The 22,877-nt window shown below is 41.5% G+C and overlaps 1 long non-coding RNA gene, 1 other non-coding gene and 1 pseudogene across 6 annotated transcripts; 2 read left to right on the forward strand and 1 right to left on the reverse strand.

The window, feature by feature from the left end:
- On the reverse strand, nucleotides 1-415 carry LOC118000977 (annotated as a pseudogene).
- Nucleotides 416-5,513: 5,098 nt separating this feature from the next.
- On the forward strand, nucleotides 5,514-19,965 carry LOC118000983. Of its 5 annotated transcripts, XR_004676599.1 has the most exons (7): nucleotides 5,514-5,881; nucleotides 7,073-7,175; nucleotides 14,090-14,275; nucleotides 14,356-14,529; nucleotides 15,121-16,281; nucleotides 17,837-17,956; nucleotides 19,395-19,965. It is a non-coding gene; the product is annotated as an uncharacterized LOC118000983 (long non-coding RNA). The 5 variants fall into 5 exon arrangements; XR_004676598.1 differs by lacking the exons at nucleotides 5,514-5,881; nucleotides 7,073-7,175 and adding an exon at nucleotides 16,812-16,918 and having other exon boundaries at nucleotides 12,764-14,275; XR_004676597.1 differs by lacking the exons at nucleotides 5,514-5,881; nucleotides 7,073-7,175 and having other exon boundaries at nucleotides 12,764-14,275; nucleotides 15,121-15,252; nucleotides 15,928-16,281.
- Nucleotides 8,057-8,184, forward strand: LOC118001718. The gene has a single exon (XR_004676822.1).
- Nucleotides 19,966-22,877: the final 2,912 nt, after the last annotated feature.

A 22,877-nucleotide genomic window follows, 5' to 3' on the forward strand; every position in this document is an offset into this window, starting at 1 on the left:
TTATTCCTGCATCGTCTCAATTGTTTCTTCCTTATATTTGCCCTTTTCCTTTCCTACTTGGCGAGATTTGGCTTTACATTCAAGGATCTTTTTGCCATCTTTTGTGGTCTAGTGATACCCACCTTGCTAGGGTGAATGCCCACATGGACAGTTGTGCCATTCGCCTTCTCTTGCTGTACTCGTTCAATGTAGATGACATATTCCTTCTGTAAACCTGGACGACTTTGCCAATTTGCTGACCTTTGTAGTGTCCTCACACAACCTGTACTTCATCATCCTTTCAGATGGGCATGGATCAAACGTTGTACTTCTGTCTCAGCTCTTTGAAAAAAGGGGAAGACATAATTTTCCTGAGAATGCGGGAAGGTGCATTGAGATGCCTTTTATGATTCTTGCTCTGGTAAGAAGTCACAAAGATCGAATTTCATTTTGGCTGCTGGCACTTCAGCAATGGCCGCAAAAGGCTCAGCAATGTCTTTTTGGTTTTCAGTGCATACAGCATTCACCTCCTTGGTTAGGTTAATTCCTAAGAATTTTATTCTTTTTGATGCTATTGTGAATAGAATTGTTTTATTTGTTGGATTGTTCATTGTTAGTGTATATAAACACAACTGATTTTTTATTGAAGTATAGTATATATATACAATATTATATTCATTTCAGCTGTACAACATAGTGATTCAACATTTATATACATCAGTAAATGACCAGCATGATAAATCTGTCACCATACACAATTATTGCAATATTGACTATATTCCCTATGCTGTAGTTTACCTCCCCATGACTTACTTATTTTATAACTAGAAGTTTATACCTCTTAATTCCCTTCCATCTATTTCACCCACCCACCCTCCCTCTGGCAACCACCAGTTTGTGCTCTGTATTTATGAGTCTGTTTCTGTTTTGCTCATTCATTTGCTTTGTTTTTTAGACTCCACATATAAATGAAATTATATGGTATTTGTCTTTCTCTGTCTAAATTATTTCACTTAGCATAATATCCTCTAGGTCCATCCATGTTGCTGCAAATGGCAAGATTTCATTCTTTTTTATAGCTGAGTAATATTCCATTTTACATATATACCACATTTTCTTTATCCATTCATCAGTCAATGGACTGAGGTTGCTTCCATTTCTTGGCTATTATAAATAATACTGCAATAAACATAGGGGTGTATATATCTTTTTTGAATTAGTGTTTTCATTTTCTTCGGGTGAATACCCAGAAGTGGAATTGCTAGATTGTATGGTATTTCTGTTTTTAATTTTCTGGGGAACCTCCATACTATTTTCCATAGTGGCTGCACCAATTCACATTCCCACCAATAGTGTGCAGGGTTCCCTTTTCTTTACATCCTCGCCAATGCCTATTATTTCTTATCTTTTTGATACTAGCTATTCTGACAGGTGTGAGGCAATATCTCATTGTGGTTTTGATTTGCATTAGAAACACAACTGGATTTGTGTGGATTTTGTACCTTGCTACTTTGTGAAATTCATTTATTTATTGTTTTGGGGGGAATTTTAGGGTGTTGTACTTATAAAATCATGCATCTTTGAACAGAGATAATTTTAGTCTTTCCAATTTGGATGTCCTTTTTTTCCCCTTAGCTTGTTTAATTGCTCTGGTTAGAATTTCTAGTGCTATTTTGAGTAGTGGCTAAAGCAGGCATCCTTATCTTGTTGCTGAAATTACAGGAAAAGCTTTCTGTCTCTCACCATTGACTTTGCTATTAGCTGTGCGATTTTCATTTATGGCTTTTATTATGCTGGAGTCGTTTCCTTCTACTCCTAGTTTGTTGAGTGTTTTCACCACAAAAGAGTGTCAAAATTTTGTCAAATGTTTTTTTGCATCAGTTAGTGGAACATTGGGCTTTTTCGTCCATTCTGTTAGTGTCATATATAACATAATTTTCATATGTTGAACCATGGTTGCATACCAAGAATAAATCCTACTTGGTGTGCATTCTTTTGATATGCTCCTGGATTCAGTTTGCTAGTATTTTGATGAGGATTTTTGCATCAATATTCATAAGGGGTATTGGTCTGTAGTTTTCTTTTCTGGTAGTGTCTTTGTTTGGCTTTGGTATTAGACAGCAATAGTGTCATAGAAGAAGTTAGGATGTATTCCCCTTCTTTTCAGTTCTTTGAGTTTGAGGAGTATTGGTATTAGTTTTTTAACATTTAGTAGAATTCACCAGTGAAACCATCAACTCCAGGGCTTTTCCTTGTCCAAAGGTTTTTTTAATTACTGATTTAACCTTACTATTTATAGGTCTACTCAGATTTTCTATTTCTTGTTGGTTCAGTCTAGGTAGGTTTTGTGTTTCTAGGTATTTGTCCATTCCATCTAGGTTATCCAATTAGTTGATTATCTAAATGTTCATGGTACTGTCTTTTAATCCTTTTTGTTTCTGTGGAATCAGTAGAAATGTCCCTAATTCATTCTCTCTTTTTTAAAGATTTTGTTTATGTATTTGAGAGAGAAAGAGAGTAGTGAGCAAGCACGGGGCGGTGGGGGTGGGGGGGAAGGGAGGGGCAGAAGGAGAGGAAGAAGCAGACTCCTCACTGAGCAGGGAGCCCTACGACGGGCTGGATTCCAGGACCCTGAGATCATGACCTGAGCAGAAGGCAGATGCTTAACTGACTGAGCCACCCAGGCGACCCCCACCCCCATTCATTTCTAACTAGCAATTTGAATCTTCTCTCTCTTTTTTCAGTCAATCCATATAATGGTTTCTCAATTTTGTTAATCTTTTTGAAGAAGCAACTTTTGGGTTTATTTATTTTCAGTATATTTTTCTCTTCTCTATTTTATTTATCTCTGTTTTAATCTTTATTATTTCCTTCCATCTGCCAGCTTTGGGTTGTTTGTTCTTTTGCTAGTTCCTAAGGTTGTGAAGTAGGTGATTGGTTTGAGGTCTTCGTCTTTTTTTAAGATTTTATTTATTTATTTGAAAGAGAGAGAATGAGAGAGAGGGCATGATAGGGGCGAGAGTCAGAGGGAGAAGTAGACTTCCTGCTGAGCAGGGAGCCCCATGCAAGACTCCATCCCGGGATTCCAGGATCATGACGTGAGCCTAAGGCAGACATTTAACCAAATGAACCACCCAGGTGCCCCAAGGTCTTTTTCCTTTTTTTTTTTTTTAAGATTTTATTTATTTATTTGTCAGAGAGAGAGAGTGAGAGAGCACAAGCAGGGGGAGCGGGAAGCAGAGGGAGAAGCAGGATCCCCACTGAGCAAGGAGCCTGATGTGGGACTCTATCTGAGGACCCTGGGATCATGACCTGAGCCGAAGGCAGCCGCTTAACCAACTGAGCCACCCAGGTGCCCCCTTTTTTCCTTTTTAATGTGTTTACAGATATAAATTTGCCCCTTAGCGCAGCCCTTACTGCTGGTATGCTGCACTGTGTGTTGTGCATTAGTTTTCGCTCATTGAAGTATTTTCTAATTTCCCTTGTGAGTCTTCTTTGATCCATTAGTTGTTTGAGTGTTTTATTTAATTTCCACAAATTTGTGAATGTTCCAGTTTGTCTTCTGTTGTCTCTAAATGATATTTTAAATTAATGCATTACATTTTTAAATATATTCTGCTGGTATTTAGGTTAAATGTTCTATCTGGAGGTTGAGGTAATTTTCATTGATCAATCAAGATACATTCCACACCTCTTGAGGTCAAGTTTCTCTATGGCAATGCTTGAAAGGTGAAAAGATATTTTAACTTACACCAGGCTTTAAGAAAGCTTTATGAAATTTATTTCTACATTTCCAGCATGCAACACAACAAAACTGAGGTATATTTAAGATGTAATACTAGAAACAGAAGAGAGAGAACCTAACTGTGGAAAAGAGAAAGAAATAAGGGAAGGCTTCCTGGAAGAGATGACACATGAGCCGAGACTGTCCAATAGCAGGAAAGGAATCAGAGAGAATAGCACCACTCTCCATTTCCCCAACTCTTTCTGTCCCTACCATGCCTCCATCTGAGGCCTTTCCCCACTAGTGAGATTCTGCCCCTCCCTGGACCCCACATGAAATATCACCTCCCCCTGAAGCCTTCATGCCCCCTCCTCTTCCAGCTGCCAGCAGAATTGATTGCTTTCCCCTTAATACGACCACCCCCTCTAAAGATCACTGAATCACCCTTTAGCATTGAGTTACATTTTATATATTCATATATATGTACGCATGTTTATTTATTTACCTTTTCCTTTTCCCTGTGAAAGGCCTATTGTTCAATGTTCAGAAATCATTTAGTTAAATCCTCTCCTTTCATAGGTGAGAACACCAAGGCCTAGAAAGGTTCTGTGACCAAGGTCACCTAACTCACAATTTGAAAAGATAGTTTTTAAAAATCCAGCCCTGAGGTGAGACGTTTTGAGAATAGCTAGAACCATGCACATTAAATATACTGTCAAAGGTTCAAAATAGCTAAAGTAAAAACCAATGAACCACTAAAGTAATTAGTAAAAATTTATTGTGCACACACCAAAAATACAGTTTGCAAACCGGGAGCTCTCAAACCAGAGCATGGAATGAGGCTCAGGATATATTGTTATAAAGCAACTTGTGCCGTGAGAAAGCAGTGACTGTTTATTCTTCACAGATTGGCTGCAATATGAGATTTTTCAGTGGTCCCTTCATATCATCCATGGGAACCAGTTCAAGTTTTGCTTATCATTTCCAGAAGCTCAAACAAGAAATGATCTAGGTCAACTTAGCCTTGCAAAATAAGCTAAATTATGCTTTGTTTGTAAGATCATACTGGTTACTCTGCTTAGAATTTTCAAGGCTAGTCTTCGTTCGGTTTTGATTTTAATAGGCTCTATCTCTCAATAAATGCGGGACGGCCAGCGAAAGCTCCCCAAAACGAAGCAGCGCTATCTGGGCGGCACTAGGACCCCGGGGGCTCCAGGTTAGCTCTCCCCGCTGGCGGGTGGTGGCGCGGGTTTAAGGTCTAGCAGCAGCGGGAAGCAAGGGGAGGGCGGGGGGGGCGAGGAGGGTGGGCGGGTAACGACGGTCGCGGCTGCCCTGCTCCGCCCCCGGGACCGCGCGGACCTAGGCGGGCGAGCGGGGAGTGGGAGTCGGGCGGCGCCCCCCCCACCCCTCCGCCCGGCTCAGCGCCGCCGCTTCCCGCAGCGCACTCTCCTGCCGCGGGGACGCTGAGGGCGCCGGCTGTCTCCCGGGGCGCGGCGCCTGGTGGACAGACACATCGTAAACGGGAGAGGAGAGCGCGCGCTTCCGCGGGGACGGGGAAAGACACGCCGGTGACCGAGCTGAGGCTGCGGCCACGCCGGAAAAGGGCTGAAGCGGGTCAGGAAGCGGACACCGGCCGAGGGCTGGCAGCTCAGACGGGAGGCCGGGCGGGGGCGTGGCCACGCGCGCCAGGCTGAGCGTGTGGGCGGGGCTCACCGGCGCGGGGGCGTGGGGCGGGAAGGGGGCGCTGGGGCTGGGGTTGAGGGGCGGGGGAGAGCGAGGGCAGGAGCAGAAGGGGCTGAGCCCCAGAGGAGAGAAGGCGAGGTCGGCGGGGACACGCAGGCCAGCACCTGGTTGGCCGTGGCGGCGTGGGGAGCCCAGGAGGCGGGGTGCAGCCGTGGCCCGTGGGACGGAGAGGTGCCGACGGAGCCTCCCAGCACAGCACCGCCTCTGGGCGGTGTAGGAAGAAACGCTGGTGGGGAAGATGGGTCTGAGATGTCTGAGGGACAGCAGGTGGCCGGTTGCTATAAATGTCTGGAGGCCACGAGAAGGCGCTGAGATCATTTAGGAGAGCGGATCCCGGGAGACGAGAGCAAAGGACTGCACCTCAGGAACCTGGACAGTTGTGATGTTGGCCAACAGAGAAAGATCCTGGGAAGGAAACCTGAAAGTGAAGAGCAGGTATTAGGAGAAATGGACAGAGAAGTGTTCCGGAAACTGAGGTTAAGAAGGTGACCTAAACCAATGGTAGCAATGACTTCGGAAGATGAAGGAAAGGCAGGTTGAAGTGTGGGTTTGGAAATCAGGGAGACATGGGGAGAGCAGGCTGGCTCCAGGACGGGGAGCAGGAGCAGGAGCAGGACGGGCTGAGAAGTAAGGGGGATGAGGATGAGTGTGGAGCCTAAGATCCTTGGGGGCTGAGATGGCATTTGACCTGTCTTGATTTCCCATCGCTGGTAGAGATTAGTGTTTGAGCTGAATTGTGCTGTTCTTTTAGGAAGTCTGAGTATAAAGGGAGGAGAGCTGAGCTGTGCGCTGAGTCAAGAAGACTGTTCAAGGCTTCTTTCTGTCAACTTGTACAGAGGAGGAGATTGGGTACACCAACTTGAGGAGACCAGAGACAATAGCAGTGAGGGGTGGAGGAGTGAGCTGTGAACAAAAACAAGGACTCTTGTCACAGAGACAAAGGAAAAGATGAAGGGTGGGAGAAGGGAGAGGCTGTGTATGTGTGTGACAGCTTTTGTTTCCTCTTTTCTTGGGAAAGTGGAAGGCAAGGTCGTCTGCTAAGAATGAGATGGTGGACAAATTGGATAGGAATTAAGAGAGTAATATTGTTTCAAAGGCAAGTTGCTGGGGTAATTAGGTGAGAGAAATGCCCAAAGACAAGTCATAGGAATGGTAAATTATTGGGGGCCTTTTACAAGATTTTGTAGGGTCACAGATCTGCTAAATGGCATCATTTTCTCTAGCAGTGATCAGCTGCTGGATAGCAGAGAGTGCTGGATGCCAGCCCAAGGAGTCTGGGTTTATCTTCTAGGCCACCAGGTCCCAAGTCCTGCTCACCAGAATCTCCTAGAAATCTTCCCTAAAGCACAGATTCCGCAGAATCACTGCCCAGAGATTCAGATCCTAAGTGGGTGTTGAGGTCTGGAAATCTGTATTTTTAATTAGCTCCCTACTGATTCCCATGTAGCCAGGTAAGAGTTGGCAGATCCTGAAGACTTTTTCCATCTTATTGAGGTATAATTGACAAATAGGAATTATATATATTAATTATATATATTTAAGGTGTTCAACTTGATGTTTTGATATATGTATACATTGTGAAATGATCGCACAATCAAGCTAATTAACATATCCATCACTCCACAGGATAGCCAGAGTCTTTGTGTGTGTGTATGTTGAGAACACTTGAGATCTACCCTCAAGAAATTTCAAGTATGCAATACAGCATTGTTAACTATATCACCACACTGTACGTAAGATCTCCAGAACGTATTCATCTTGGATAATTGAAAATTTCTACCCTTTGACCAATAGTTCCCCATTTCCACCTCCCCCTAGCCCCTAGTTACCACCATTCTACTCTCTGCCTGTCTGAGTTTAACTATCTTAGATTCCACATGTGAGATCATGCAGTATTTGTCTTTCTGTGTCTGCCTTATTTTACTTAGCATAATGTTTGCTATATAGCTAATTAGCATGGTATTATGTATAATATAATATATAATATTTTAATATATATACAATATATTATATATTTATTATATATATTCATACATATATACCATGGATATATATACTCAGAAGTGGGATTGCTGGATCATATGGTAGTTCTATTTTTAATTTTTTGAGGACCCTCCATACTGTTTTCCATAATGGCTGTACCAATTTACATTCCCACTACCAGTGTACAAGGATTACATTTTCTCCACATCCTCAGCAACACTAATTTTTGTCTTTTGATAATAGCCATCCTAACAGGTATGAGATGATATCTTTTCTCATATGTCAAGGAGTTTTCCCCCTATTTTCTTCTAGGATTTTACGGTTTCAAGTCTTACGTTTAAGTCTTCAATCTATTTTGAGTTGATTTTTGCATATGGTGCAAGACAAGGGCCCAGTTTCATTCTTCTGCATATAGATATCCAATTTTCCCAACAATATTTATTGAAGAGACTCTCTTTTCCCCGTTGAGTGTTTTTGAAACTCTTGTTGAAGACCAATTGACCATAGATAGATGCATAAATGCACTGATTTATTTCTGGGCCCTCTATTCTGTTCCATTTTCCTATATGTCTGTTTTTTTACCAGTACCATACTGTTTTGATTATAGTGTATTTTGAAATTAGGCAAGGCCTCTCTCCCATGGGGCTGGAGGGTCCCTTTTCTCTTAGCCAGGGCTGGAGGCCAAGATCAGCCCTTGAGGGTTATTGTCAGGGCTGCCACAAGCTGGCAGCCTTGTTTTCCTGCCTCAGACATCTGGAGTTGCTGGAAGCTCCCACTTGGTCTATACCAGGCATGCTAGCCCCACAGCCAGACTAGGGGCTGAAGTGGCAACATGGGGCCTCTGGCTCTCCTTAGATAGTGCCAGGCTCTCATGAGCTGATCCTGGCCTGTGTTGCCCCAAAAGTAACTTAGCCCCCTGCCTACCCCATAGGCAACGCCTAACAAACACCTAAACAGGTAGTCATCTACCACAAAGATGCCTGTGAGGGAGTGGGGCCTCTCACCTCTTGCTCTCCTACTAAACAACTTCTTTGGCTCCTGCGGAATATCACTGGGAGAGGAGAGGGTGTCCAAAAGTGGGGACTTCTGCTGTAGAAGGGGTATCCGAGGCCACCTAACTCAGGGAGGATCACCATCTTTCCCTGTGTGATTAGCTTGGGTGTTGCCAGGCCACTCCATCCACCCACTCAGAGCTGTCTCCTACACAGAGTCCCATACAGGATTGTGAGGCATGGGGTGGTGAAGAGCTGTGAGTGGGTGCTGGAGAAGAAGGAGCACCACAGGCATCAGGGCAAAGAGGTTAGACCTGACAGTACACTGGCCAAAGTGCAAGCCCCACTTCTAAGCAGTTAGCTGCATCTAATTGGACAGCTTGGGCTCCACACAGTTGCAAATGGGAAGTTTTCTGTGTTGAAGTGCCTACTTCATTAGCTGACAAAGGAATGTTTTAGAAAAGTTTTCAAGTTCTAACAGTTTTTCTTCACTAATAAAAGTTCTGAAAGCATTTTATTTTATTCTAAAAGCAATAAATCACTTTCTGTGAAAAAAAAAAAGGAAATGTGATGCCTCCAGCTTTCTTCTCATTGCTCAAGATTGTTTTGTCTATTTGGGGTCTTCTGTGTTTCATGTAATTAAGATTATTTTTTCGGGCGCCTGGGTGGCTCAGTTGGTTAAGCGACTGCCTTCGGCTCAGGTCATGATCCTGGAGTCCCGGGATCAAGTCCCGCATCGGGCTCCCTGCTCGGCAGGGAGTCTGCTTCTCCCTCTGACCCTCCTCCCTCTCATGCTCTCTGTCTCTCATTCTCTCTGTCTCAAATAAATAAATAAAATCTTTAAAAAAAAAAAAAAGATTATTTTTTCTAGGGGTGCCTGGGTGGCTCAGTTGGTTAATCGTCTGCCTCAGGTCATGATCCTGCTCACCCAGGAGCCTGCTTCTCCCTCTCTCTCTGCCACTCCCCCTGCTTGTGCTGTCTGTCAAATAAATAAATAAAATCTTTTTTTAAAGATTATTTTTTCTATTTCTGTAAAGAATTCCATTGGGATTATCTGTAAATTACCTTAGTAGTCTGGACCAATCCATGAACATTGAGGTCTTTTCTTTTATCTGTGTCTGCTTTGATTTCCTTCATCAATGTTTTAGAATTTTCAGTGGACAAATTTTTCATCTCTTTGGTTAAGTTTATTCCTAAGTATTTTAGTCTTTTTGTTGCTATGTGATTAGGATTGTTTCCTTAATTTTCTTTTCAGAGAGTTCATTGTTAGTGTATAGAAACATCACTGATTTTCACACATTGATTTTGTTTCCTACAACTTTACTGGATTCATTTATTAGTTCTAATAGTTTTGTTGTTGTTGTTGAGTTTTTGGAGTTTTCTACATATATGATCATGTCATCTGAAAACAGATAAATTTATTTCTTCCTTTCTGTTTTGAATGCCTTTCATTTCTTTTTCTTGTCTAATTGCTCTGGCTAGGATTTCCAGTACTATGTTGAATAGAAGTGGCAAGAGTGGGCATCCTTGCCTTGTATCAGATCTTAGAAGAAAAGCTTTCAGGTTTTCCTCATTGATTATGTTAGCTATGGGCTTTTAATATATGGCCTTTGTTGTGTTGAGGTAAGTTCCTCTACATCTAATTTGCTGATAGTGTTTATCCCAAATGGATGTTGTCAAATGCTTTTTCTGTGTGTATTCATCTATCATGAGATGATCATGTTTATCTTTCATTCTGTTAATATGATGTGTCATGTTAATTGATTTGCCATTATTGAACCATCTTTTCATCCCACAGGTAAATCCCACTTGGTCATGGTATATAATCCTTTTAATATGCTGTTGAATTGGTCTGCTAATATTCTATTGAGTATTTTAACATCTGTGTTCACTAGGGATATTGGTCTGTGGTTTTCTTTTCTTGTGTTATCTTTGTCTGGCTTTTGGTATTAGGGTGTTGCTGGGCTCATAAATGGTTTGGAAGTGTTTCCTCTATTTTTTGGAAGAGTTTTAGATGGATTGGTTTTAATTCTTCTTTAAATGTTTGGTAGAATTTATCCATTAAGCCATCTGGTCCTGGGCTTTTCTTTGTTGGGGGGTTTTTAATTATTCCTTCAATTTTCTTATTTGTTATTGGTCTGTTCAGGCTTTCTATTTCTTCTTGATTCCATTTTGTTATACGTTTCTAGGAGCTTCTCCATTTCTTCCAGGTTATCCAATTTGTTGGCATGTAATTACTCATAAAGTTCCCTATGATCTTCTTTATTTCCATGGCATCCATTTAATGTCTCCTCTTTCATTTCTGATTTGATTTGTTTCCGTCTTCTCTCTTTTTCCTTAGTCTAGTTAAGGGTTTATCAATTTTTTTATCTTTTCAAAAAACCAGTTCTCAGTTTTATTGATAACCATCTATCATCTATCCTCTATTTTATTTATTTCTGCTTTATTATTTCTTTCTATCTACTAACTTGGGGTTTAGTTTGTTCTTCTTTTTCTAGTTCCTTAAGGCGTAAGGTTGTTTATTTGAGATCTTTTTTTGCTAAAAACTTCCCTCTTAGTATTACTTTTGCTGCATCCCATAAGTTTTAGTATGTTGTGTTTTCATTTTCCTTTTCTCAAGATATATTTTAAATGCCCTTTTGACCAATGGTTGTTGAAGTGTGGTCTTTAGTTTCCACTTATTTGTGAGTTTACCCATTTTCTCACTGTTTTTGAGTTCATTTCATTCTATCATGATCACAAAAGATACATGAAATGATATTGATCTTCTTAAATTTGTTAAAACTTGTTTTTTGACCCAGCATGTGATTTAATCCTGGAGAATGTTCTGTGTGTGCTAGAGAAGAATATGTATTCTTATGCTGTTAGATGGAAAACACTGTGTGTGTCCTTTAGGTCCATTCATTGTATAGTGTTCTTTAACTCCACTGTCTCTTTATTGATTTTCTGTCTGGAAATTCCACCCAGTATTGAAAGTGTATTGAAGTCTCCTACTATTATTGTATTGCCATCAATTTCTCCTTTCAGATGTGTCAATATCTGCTCTGTATACTTAGGTGCTCTGATGTTGGGTGCATTTATATTCACAATTGTTGTATCTTCCTATTGAATGATCCTTTTATCTTAATGTAATGACCTTCCTTGTCCCTAAAGACAGTTTTTTACTTAAAGTCTATTTTGTCTGATATAATTATAGCTACCTTATTTTCTTTTGGTTACTATTTGCATGGAGTATCTTTTTTCATTCCTTCATTTCAGTTTATGTGTATCTTTAAATCTAAAGTAAGATTCTTTTTTTTTGAGATTTTATTTATTTGTCAGAGAGAGAGAGAGAAAGAGCACAAGCAGGGGAAGCAGCAGGCAGAGGGAGAAGCAGCAGGCTCCCCACTGAGCAAGGAGCCTGATGCGGGACTTGATCCCAGGACCCTGGGATCATGACCTGAGTCGAAGGCAGCCGCTTAACTGAATGAGCCTCCCAGATGTCCCTAGAGTAAGTTTCTTTTTTTTTTTTAAATTTTTTTTTTTTAAGATTTTATTTATTTGCGAGAGAGAGAATGAGAGACAGAGAGCATGAGAGGGAGGAGGGTCAGAGGGAGAAGCAGACTCCCTGCCGAGCAGGGAGCCTGATGCGGGACTCGATCCCAGGACTCCAGGATCATGACCTGAGCCGAAGGCAGTCGCTTAACCAACTGAGCCACCCAGGCGCCCCCTAAAGTAAGTTTCTTGATGTGGATAGAACTGGAGGGTATTATGTTGAGTGAAATAAGTCAGTCAGAGAAAGACAATTATCATATAGTTTCACTCATGTGAAATATAAGAAACAGGGCAGAGGACTGTAGGGGAAAGGAGGGAAAACAGAATGGGAAGTCATCAGAGAGGGAGAAAAACCATGAAAGACTCTTAACTACAGGAAACAAACAGGGTTGCTGGAGGGGAGGTTGGTGGGGAGATGGGGTAATTGGGTGATGAGCATTTAGGAGAGCATGTGATATGATGAGCACTGGGTGTTATACACAACTGATAAATTATTAAACACTACATCTGAAACTAAAAATGTACTATAAGTTGGCTAATTGAATTAAAATTTTAAAAAGTAATAATAAAGTAAGTTTCTTATAGACAGCATATAGTTGGATCTTGGATTTTTTATCCATTCAGTCACTCTATGTCTTTTGATTGGGGAGTTAAACCATTTACATTTACAGTAATTATTGATTGGGAAGGATTTAATATTACCATTTTGTTAACTGTTTTCTGTTTGTCTTACAGTTCTTTGTCCCTCTTTTTCTCTGTCTTCCTTTGTGTGGGTTTTTTTTTGTTGGTTTTTTTTTTTTTTTTTGTATTAATAGGCTTTAGTTCCTTTTGTTTTGTGTAGCTTCTATAGGTATTTTCTTTGTAGTTACAATGGGGCTTATATAAATATCTTCTAGCTATAACACTCTGTTTTAAGCTGATAACAACTTAACTTCACTTGCATACAAAAACTCTACACTTTTACCTCTCCCCTACCCCATATATGTTACTGATGTCACAATTTACATCTATTTATATTGTATATCCACTAATATGATTTTAGTTATAGTTACTTCAATGCTTTTGTCTTTTAACTTTTACACTAGATTTAAAAATGATTTGCTCATCAATGTTACAGTGATACAGCATTCCATATTTGTCTATATTTTCACCTTTACCAATGTGTTTCATGCTTTCTTAAGTTATCATTTTGCTGTTAGCATCCTGTCATTTCACCTCCTTCTAACATTTCTTATAAGGCAGGTCTTAGTGGTGATGGACTCCCTCAGCATTTGTTTGTCTGAGAAAGTCTTTATCTTCCCTTCATTTTTGAAGGACAGTTTTTGCTGAATATAGCATTCTTGGTTGGCAGGATTTTTTTTCTTTCAGCACTTTAAATATATCATCCCACTCTTTTGGGCTGCAATATTTCGGCTGAAAAATCTATTGATAGTTTTATTGGGGTTTCCTAGTATGTGACAAGTTGCTTTTTTCCTGCTGCTTTCAAATTTCTCTCTTTGTCTTTGACTTTGATAATTTAATTATAATGTGCTTCAGTGTGGGTTTCTTTGGGTTCATCTTCTTTAATATCTTTAGGCTTCTTGGATCTTTAGCCTTCCCCAGATTTGGGAAGTTTTCAACATTATTTCTTTGAATAAGCATTCTGCCCCTTTGCCTCTCTCTCTCTCTTCTTCCTCTGAGACTCCCATAATGTTTATATTGGTCCATTTGATGATGTCCCCAGTCCCTTAAGCTATCTTCACTCTTTTCATTCTTTTTTCTTTTGGCTCCTCTGACTGGATGATTCCAGTGACTCGTTTTCAGTTTCACTAATACTTTCTTCTACTTGATCTAGTCTGCTGTTGAATACCTCTATTGAATTTTTCAGTTCACTTATTGTATTCTTCAACTTTATGATTTCTGTTTGGTACTTTTAAATTTTCCAACTCTTTGTTGAAATTCTCACTTTGTTCATGCATTGCTCTCCTAACTTCAGTGAGCATCTTAATGATGATTATTTTGAATTCTCTGTTGGGTAAATCACATATTTCTATTTCATTAGGATTGATTTCAAGAAATTTATATCATTTTTTTGTTTGGAACATAGTCCCATTTCTTCATTTTCCTTGACTCTGTGTTGGTGTCTGTGCATTAGACAAAACAGCACATCTCCTAGTCTTCATGGACTGGCCTCATACAGGAGAAGACCCTTACCAATCATCCCAACCAAAGATTATGGGTGTCTTTCAGATCTTTGTATGTGTTTCCAAACCATTGTCTGTGTACTTAGCAGCCACCAGGAATCTAGAACGTGACAAGTCCTGTCAGTGCCCCGAGACAGGTGAGATAAAAGCCAACTTCTTGAGTAGCAGCTGAAAAAGTTGGGTGCTGCATATGTGATCCAACTCCTTCTTTCCTCAGGGACAATCTGGGAGCTGGAGTTTATCACCCACTCATTCTGCACTGAGCCGAGGAGAAGAGCTGTGACAAATATCTGCATTCTTATTCAGACCACATACTTTTAAACCATTGCTTTGCTCTCTGTAGTTCCCAGGGGCCTAGTGAATGTCAATCCCTGTCAGCTCTCAGAGACAGGTGAGTTGGAAGCCAGTCTCTCCAGTAGCACCTGGAAAAGTTGGGGGGCTAGATGTGTAGTCCAACTCCTTCCAGGGAGAAGCTGGATGCTGGGCTTTATCACTGAAGTGAACTGAGGGAGAAGGAGCCATAGGAGCAACCCATAAACCTATTCAAAACCACCACTTGTTCTCTGTTGTCCCTGGGAGACTAGCAAATTCCAGGCCCTCTCCTATGGACAGGCTAGTTAGAAGCCAGACCCTCAGTCAACAGCTAGAAAAGTCAGGGTGCTAGATGTGCAGTCTAATTCCTTCCAGGGAGAAGCTGGGAGCTGGGTTTTAGCACCTGCTCGCTCTGTGCTGAGCCAGGGAGAGGAGCTACAGGAAGTGCTTGCACACCCATTCAGTTTAGTTTTGTTATGATATTTTCTCACTCTCCTGGCATGCACAAGGCAAAAATATAACAGGGAACAATGGTCATGGGTATACTTACTGTACCTTTACCTGACCCAGCTGCACCCTAGGGTATTTGTGCACAAAGTAGAAAAGGAAGAACTAAATTATTAAGGAGCTAGAAGCTCTGATTTGGGAAATTACTCTGAATTTTCTCTAGGGGCGCAGTGGATACTTTTCTGCCCTCTGGAGGGAGCTATCCAAAAGAAGAAACTGCACTTGGAAATTGACCTATGAGCAGCACAGAAGATGAAGAAGGAGAAGAGGGGCCATCAAGCAGAGAAATGTGGAGGTACAGATAACATCTGACTATTTTTGGGATTCTTCAAGGAGCCTGAGAAGACATTTTGCAGAAGAGGAACTTAAAGGACTAGTATTCCTACTGATGAAGCATGTAGGGGCTCAGAATACTGGGTTTGAGGATATCACTATAAATATGAAGATTTTGGACTTTTGTAGAAAAAACATTTAAGTTATTTAAAGAATAAGCCATATCAAACTTGCTTAATTTCCTTCATTTAAAAAAAATAGTTATTAGATTCATATAACAAGAGAATGCTATTGTCTGTATATTTAATTTTTAGAAATTATTTGAGCAAATTTTTCATCCTTTTAATCAAGATTGAAAACATAGGTCATTTCACAGCCAGTTATATATTCTTTGTCCAAAGGCTATTAGTCATTAACTTACAGTTAAAATTTCTTTTTTTTTTTTTTACAGTTAAAATTTCTGCTAAATGTGCCACAAAGTGCTGCCTTGTCTCTCTCCCATTCTTCTCAATCCTTATTATATAATTCGAGGTCATGAATATTCCATTTGAAGGTTTATTTCATCTGTTCAGTACCACCCATATCTCCTAGCCTAATTATATCATTTATATTTTAAACATCTAGAAATCAACTCTATAACGAAAATGTCTAAGAAATAATAATCTCATATGCCATTAGCTTTTCTTCCTCTTTACAGTTCTTAGTCAAGCCTAAAGTGAATACCTCCCCTTTGAAGAATGGAACCCCCTTTGAAGAATGGAACCCTCTTTACAGTTCTTAGTCAAGCCTAAAGTGAATACCTCCCCTTTGAAGAATGGAACCCTATCTCAGCCTTCTTGTGTACCATGTGACAGATTCTATCCAGGCCACATTCAACCCCACTGAATGGACAGGAGGAAAACAGCTAGGGTTATGTCCTCCAACCTTATCCGTAATAAAGACTGGATCTTCCAGATCCTGGTGATGCTGGCAATGACCCTTCAGCAGGGAGATGGCTGGACCTGCCAAGTGGAGCACCCCAGCCTGGATGGTCCTGTCACTGTGGAGTGGAGTGAGTTATTCCCTGATAACCATGTAGGCTCCAAATTCTGAGAACAGGGGATGTTCTAGCTCTGGGGTCCACGCATCTTGTCATGTGTCTACACACTGGGGTCATATCTACCCCCATCTTTTTCCTAGAGAAGTCCCTGAGAATAGTTCAGAGCTGGGGTAGCAGAGACTTGGCCACCCTGACCTAGGGGATGCTAAGGATTCATAGGTCTCTGCTCTTGTCAGAAAACCTAGGAAACTCAGACACCTTCCTGAATTACCCTCACACATGGGAACTGTTCTCTGCCTTCGGTCTTTTAGCTTAGTGAGTTATTTTGAGAGGCAGCTACCAGAATTAGCATGTGTGTCCTTTTGAAGTTACAGCCTAATTTCCAGAACTTTGGGGTCCTTTCTACATTTCCTCCTTCTCCAAGGTATGTATCTGTCATAGCCTTCATATTGGTGTTCTACATCAGGTCTCAGAATCTCAGATAGTACCTGAGGGGGATGCAGCAGGTAGAGGTGAGACTGACCCCAGTCTGTGTTTCCCAGAGGCACACTGATTCTGCCCAGAGGAACGCTGGCTGGAATCTCAAGCTTTGTGCTGGGGCTCATCTTCCTTGTAGTGGGCATCTTAGTGCATATGAGGAGCAAGAAAGGTAAGAAAACCTGAGAGGTGGCTGAGGTTTGCTTTCCCCTGACTTAGTCACCCATCTTCCATGATAAGGAACTGACACACAAAAGCAATGCCAGAGAATCCTGGAGGCCACTGAAATCAGATTGTCAGGGAACAAAAACAGGCTGGAGGGAGAGAGAAATTCGCAGGCTGGAATCTTATCTCAACCAGACGCATGGGGGCTGCAGATACTCAGGTCATGCCTAAGTTCATTTAGTAATGGATTAGTCTTCAACCAGCCCCTGCCTTACTTCCCAGGGATCAGACCATGGCAATGAAAATGAGATTGGAAAGTTTATCTAATTGTCTAAGATGCTTTTAATGGCTGAAGACATTCCCCTTTCTCCTTTCATTTTCACGTAATGAGAATCTTGAAAACCAAGTAATACTCCTGCTTTGTTTTTCTCGGTGGGTGGGTTGCAGAAAGTCCTTTCTTTTTTCTTTCTTTTTTTTTTTTTAAGATTTTATTTATTTATTTGACAGAGAGAGACACAGCGAGAGAGGGAACACAAGCAGAGGGAGTGGGAAAGGAAGAAGCAGGCTTCCCGCGGAGCAGGGAGCCTCATGCGGGGCTCCATCCCAGGACCCTGGGATCATGACCTGAGCCAAGGGCAGACGCTTAATGGCTGAGCCACCCAGGCACCCCGCAGAAAGTCCTTTCATTGCACTGTTACTCTGAGTCATCTACTGGGAGAGGGTCTCAGGCCTGAGCCTCTCTTTAAACTTCAGCCCGTTAGCAAGTGTGGAAAACGAGCGTTACTTTATTCCACTGATGAAGGAAGCCCAGAAAAATTCTTATTTTTCATCAGGCTAAGACTCAGTCTCACCAAATTTTTCTTTCCTGAGCCTTAGAGGAAGAGAAGTCAGCAACCTGAGATAACTTTTCCTTTTACCTCTGCAGGTTCCTGATCTGACCCAAAGACCTCCATGTGCCCCGGAACAAGCATTTTTCTATCTTTCCTCAGTCCCGGAGGCTGGTTCCGGGACAGACTTCAGCCTCCCAAGAGGATGTTACTACCAAGTAATGGCTCTGAAACTAGTTTCCATAGTTGTTCTTCTTTGATTCCATGCACACTTTCTCTCAGGGCCCCTATCCAAGTTCCCTTCTTATAGTTCCATAAATAATAAAAGGTCAATGTTATTGTCTGTTTTCTCTTAAGAATATGCACCAAGTCATCTCTGCCATTGCTTTTGTTTGAGGATTTTGGTAAACAATAGGAGTTCATGAAGAGGTTCATTGTTGTATATACACAGGCAAGAAGGAAAGCATGAAAAGGGGATATCCTAACTCGGGAAAGGTGGCAGATTGGACATGGACCTCCTCTGAATTCACCCTCTATCTTTGGGCTGCCCCAAAGATAGTGATTTGTGTTAGCTACTTTTATCCCTGTAGGTCTGGGACCATTCTTAGTTATTCAAGGATGAGCAGATGGTGAATTTTGTGTTATATGACCTATATTCACACAGCATTGATTCAACATATAACTTACAAAGAGCGTGTTTTACTATTACCATTAAGAAATCAAATTAAGGAGTGCCTGGGTGGCTCAGTTGATTGAGCATCGGACTCCTGATTTTGGCTCAGGTCACAATCTCAGTCCTGGGATGGAGCCCTGCATCAGGCTCCCCGCTCAGTGGGATGTCTGCTTGAGGATTCTCTCTCTCCTTCTCCCCCTGCCCCTCCCCCTAAAGTAAATAAATAAATCTTTTTTAAAAAGAAATCAAGATCAGAATTTAAAATTGGAAATATAATGTAATAAACTTAAGCCCTTTGTTTTGCATACCATGATAAATAGTCCTTGACCAAACAAGGCTTAGCCTTTTTAATGCAACAAGTTATAGAAGATACAGGTTTATCCTTTAAGTCTGTAGTCATCAGACCATCCAGGCCTCCTGTCCTCGTAATTCACAGTGTTAAAATGCTCAAAGCAGTAGATGCAGTTCTCTTTTTTAAACTTAGGTCTGCTTTTACAGTCCAAAATTATTTTGGGTTTTCTGTTTCATATGAAATTATCCTGAAAGTCGAGATAAGTTCTAAGTGGTCCTTTTTGCATAAACTATGGATTATTACCTCCTGAGGCACATAATGAGCTCTCAGAAGATCTCTGACGCATGGAGGTGGTGCCTCCTCTCTCCTTACAAGCAGCCCCAATATCTTGTTCACCCCCTGGCCCCGCCCCCTGTCATTCCCGCTGCTTGCTCCCCTCCCATCATGCCTTGCGTGGGACCAGCTGCCCCCTTTCTAAGAGAGGCTGAGGGTGCAGACTTGGGTGTTACTGAGCTAGGAGTAAGCATAGCTGGGGTCTGCAGAAAGGATGGGATGATTAAGTGAGGAGCCCAGGAAGAGAGGCACCGAGCATGGCGAATCAACCGTGACTCCCATAACCTGTTATGTGTGTGCATTGCTTCGTTTAACCCTCATAACTCAGAGGTTTTTTTCTTTTCCTTATGTCTTCCAGGTGCATTTGCAGTGGCTGCTGTGAGGCAGACAGTGGGGAGAGAATGAGGCAGAGCAGGGCAGGGAGGAGCTCTGAATGCAGGACATATTTCCCTATCTGGTGGAGGGAAAAGGGGTGGAAGTGAAACAGCTCAGCGGGGCTCAGCCATCCAGAAAATGTCGGAAGGAGCATCTCAGTGTCTGGGAAAGAGGCGAGAAGCGACGCGGCTGAGAAAGTCCTAACCTATGTGGGGTTCAGGGATAAGAGGAAGAGAACAAAAAGGGAGACATGATAATCACCTTCCTTTTAATGGGATCGATTATAAATACATCTTTGAAATTGATCCTGGAACATTTTTTATTTGTAGTAACTTTTGTGAATGGATAATTTTCTTCATAATTTCATGTTGATTTTTTGTATCATGTAAGAATTCACTTGATTGTTAAGTAATGATATATTTTACCCTTTCATTCCTTTGATAATTTTGGAGGAATCTGATAATATTTGATCAAAAATTTCCAGACAGTCCCGCATCGGGCTCCCTGCTCGGCAGGGAGTCTGCTTCTCCCTCTGACCCTCCCCCCTCTCATGTGCTCTCTGTCTCTCTCATTCTCTCTGTCTCAAATAAATAAATAAAATCTTAAAAAAAAAAAAATTTCCAGACATATAATCAGAATGCAAAAAATATTAACTATTTCACTTCTAATTATTATTCTTTTTATTTCTTCTTGCAGTTTTTATCTTTTTATACGAGATTTCTCTAATATTTTACAACAGTGTAAAATTAACTTTGCTTTATAATTCTTTTTTTATATATAAACTTGATGTCTTTTTATAAATTTGTGTAGAACTGTAGTAAAAGCCCCTGGTACTTATTAACAAAGTGATAGAACTTATATTGTTAAAATTAATTGTGTTTTGTATTTATTCAACTGTTTTTCTGTTTTTAATTAGCCTTGCAGTATTATAATGAACATTTCTTGATTCCTTACTATGTGCAAGGCTCTGTTTTAAGAGATTCACAAATACTGAGTATTATCCCAATTAGATTTCCCAATAAACCAAGGACATAGGCTCCATAATAATCTCCATTCTACATGAGAGGAAACTAGTCACAGTGGGTTAAAAAAAAAAAAAATCAGAAACACATATCAGGAACCACCTATAAATTAGCAAGAGATCATTTGGTGTTTACAAATTCTGCCCCCCCCCCCCGCCAAAATATTGAAATGAAAAGAAAGGATGGATCCCAAAGTTTAAAGGTAGGGAGTCTAATCCCCCTAGATCTTCAACACACTGCTTAGGACTTGCTCTATCCCAGAACATGTCTGTGCAAGGGAGATGGCGTTCACCGTGGAGTGGGAATGACATTCGTTGGGATCTGTTCCGAGAGAGGAAAACACATAAGCAATCAAACCTTATGACTCACCCAGTTGCTCAAAATGAGGATCCCTTTCCTTATACTGTCTTCAATGAATCTTACACCTTAAAGAATCATGTGCTTTATACCAAACTTCTGTCTGGTGAGTGACAATTCCTGCTTATTGGTTCCCTTTTTCAGAATCTGGTCACACCCGGGGATAAGGAAGGCTGCCCAAGCTCATCTTCTCTGATATCTTAATATTATAGTATATAGTATATAAATTAATATATTAATATATTTTAGGAGTGGGGCCCATTGAGTGAGAGCTGCTCTGACTGCAAGTCTCTCAGCCCCCATCCTTTCTCAAGTTCCAGGATGGTGGTCCCGAGGATCACTAGGGTCCCAGGGATGGCCGCTCTCATGATGTCCTTGGTGATGCTAAGCTCCCCTTTGGTTCAGAGCAGAGACACCCCAGGTAAGTGCAGAGCTGCTCCTCTTGGAGGATCCAGCTCAGGGGAATGACCTTAGGGGGCTTTCTATGTGGGCTCACTCCCTGAGAAAGGCTTTAGGGCTCTGACATCGTGCAGGGGCTGCTATTCTCAGCAGAGTGAGGAGATCAGGGTGTGCGTGTGATGGGGACAATGGTACCTGGTGGTCTGGAGTGATTTTGGAAGGACAAGATTCTCACAAAGGGGTCATCAAAATGACATTTCAACATCCATCAAAGATCAGAAAGGGGAAATTATGGTTAGTCTGCATTGTCCAAGATCTGAAGATCACTCTGTAGAATCAGTGCTCCAGGTAGGGGCCCCTTCCACAGAACCAGGCAGGAGCCCTCGTTGGAACCAGCGAGGAACCAGTGAGGAACCAGTGATGGCCAGAGTAGCAGAGGAGAGTGATGAGGATAAGCTATGGTTAAGGTAAAATATTAGAGAAATCTCGTATAAAAAGATAAAAACTGCAAGAAGAAATAAAAAGAATAATAATTAGAAGTGAAATAGTTAATATTTTTTGCATTCTGATTATAAGGAACTATGCTAGGCCTTGTGGGGCAGCTGACCATACCCCCACATCCTCCATGTCCAGAACTCCCACATCCAACACATTAGGATAGGGCTGGAGAGGAAGTGAGAAACAGGAAGTGGCATCTTCTTAAGCTGCCCCTTATGCATAATTTAATATTATAACTTCTAGTTTTTTGTATCAAAGCCTCATAACACCTCTTAATTTCTAGTTCCAATTTACCACCAAGACCATGTATAATAGAGTGGTGAGCAGTTTATGTTAAAATTCTCCATCTGAAACAGATACTCATCCATATCCCTACACTTTGCTCCAAGCCCAGGGACCCTGTGGGAAACATGACCTTAATTGACAATTGAGATTCAGACATCAGTAAGCCAGCTAACATACTGGGATCTGCAAAGATGGTTGCAGATGCCCCTGAAAAAATACGGGGGGCGGGAATAAAGTAAAGCCTGGCAGGATGGGGCAGGTAGAGGACTAGTGGATAGAGTACAGTATGACATGGTATAAAAGAGACATTAAGTTACTAAAGGCTTAACAAATTTACCATGGGAAACTCCTGCAAAACAGTGTGTCTACTGGAAAATGGATCTTTTCTGCTGCCTGGAGCAGGAGAGGAGCCCTGGGGGTCAGAGTCCAGAAGTGGGGGGTGAACAAAGGAGGTTAGCAGCAGGATGGAGATGAGATGAATAGTTCAGAGTAAATCAACCCCGCAGTGACACCAACAATCCTTGTGCCCTCCACCCCATGCTAGGGAAGTACCCAGGGTAGAGCAAACATTCTCTAGACTTGGTAGGCTCAGAAACTGCAATAACTACATCCACATTACAGGTCCAGGTTATGTGCTCCTAGGGAACTGAAGATATAGAGACCGAGGAAAGGCCCTGTAGTCACAAAGAAGGCACCAGAAATGTCTAACACACACAAGTATTTATTGATCCTTGGGATTACTCGGAAAGAATGCTCTGTAGGGAGGAGCCTCAGAGGAAACTAGGGCCTATAGACCATCCAGTGTGGGGACTAAATTGTCACCATACATCAAATTCCAACATTTATTGAGTGCTAAGTGTGAGTAGGATCACAGGCAGGAATTGGAGGGGGCTTTGGGGACATCA

The sequence above is a fragment of the Mirounga leonina genome, unplaced genomic scaffold (genome assembly GCF_011800145.1).
Source record: "Mirounga leonina isolate KUSES-001 unplaced genomic scaffold, KU_Mleo_1.0 Mir_53, whole genome shotgun sequence".
NCBI lineage: Eukaryota > Metazoa > Chordata > Mammalia > Carnivora > Phocidae > Mirounga > Mirounga leonina.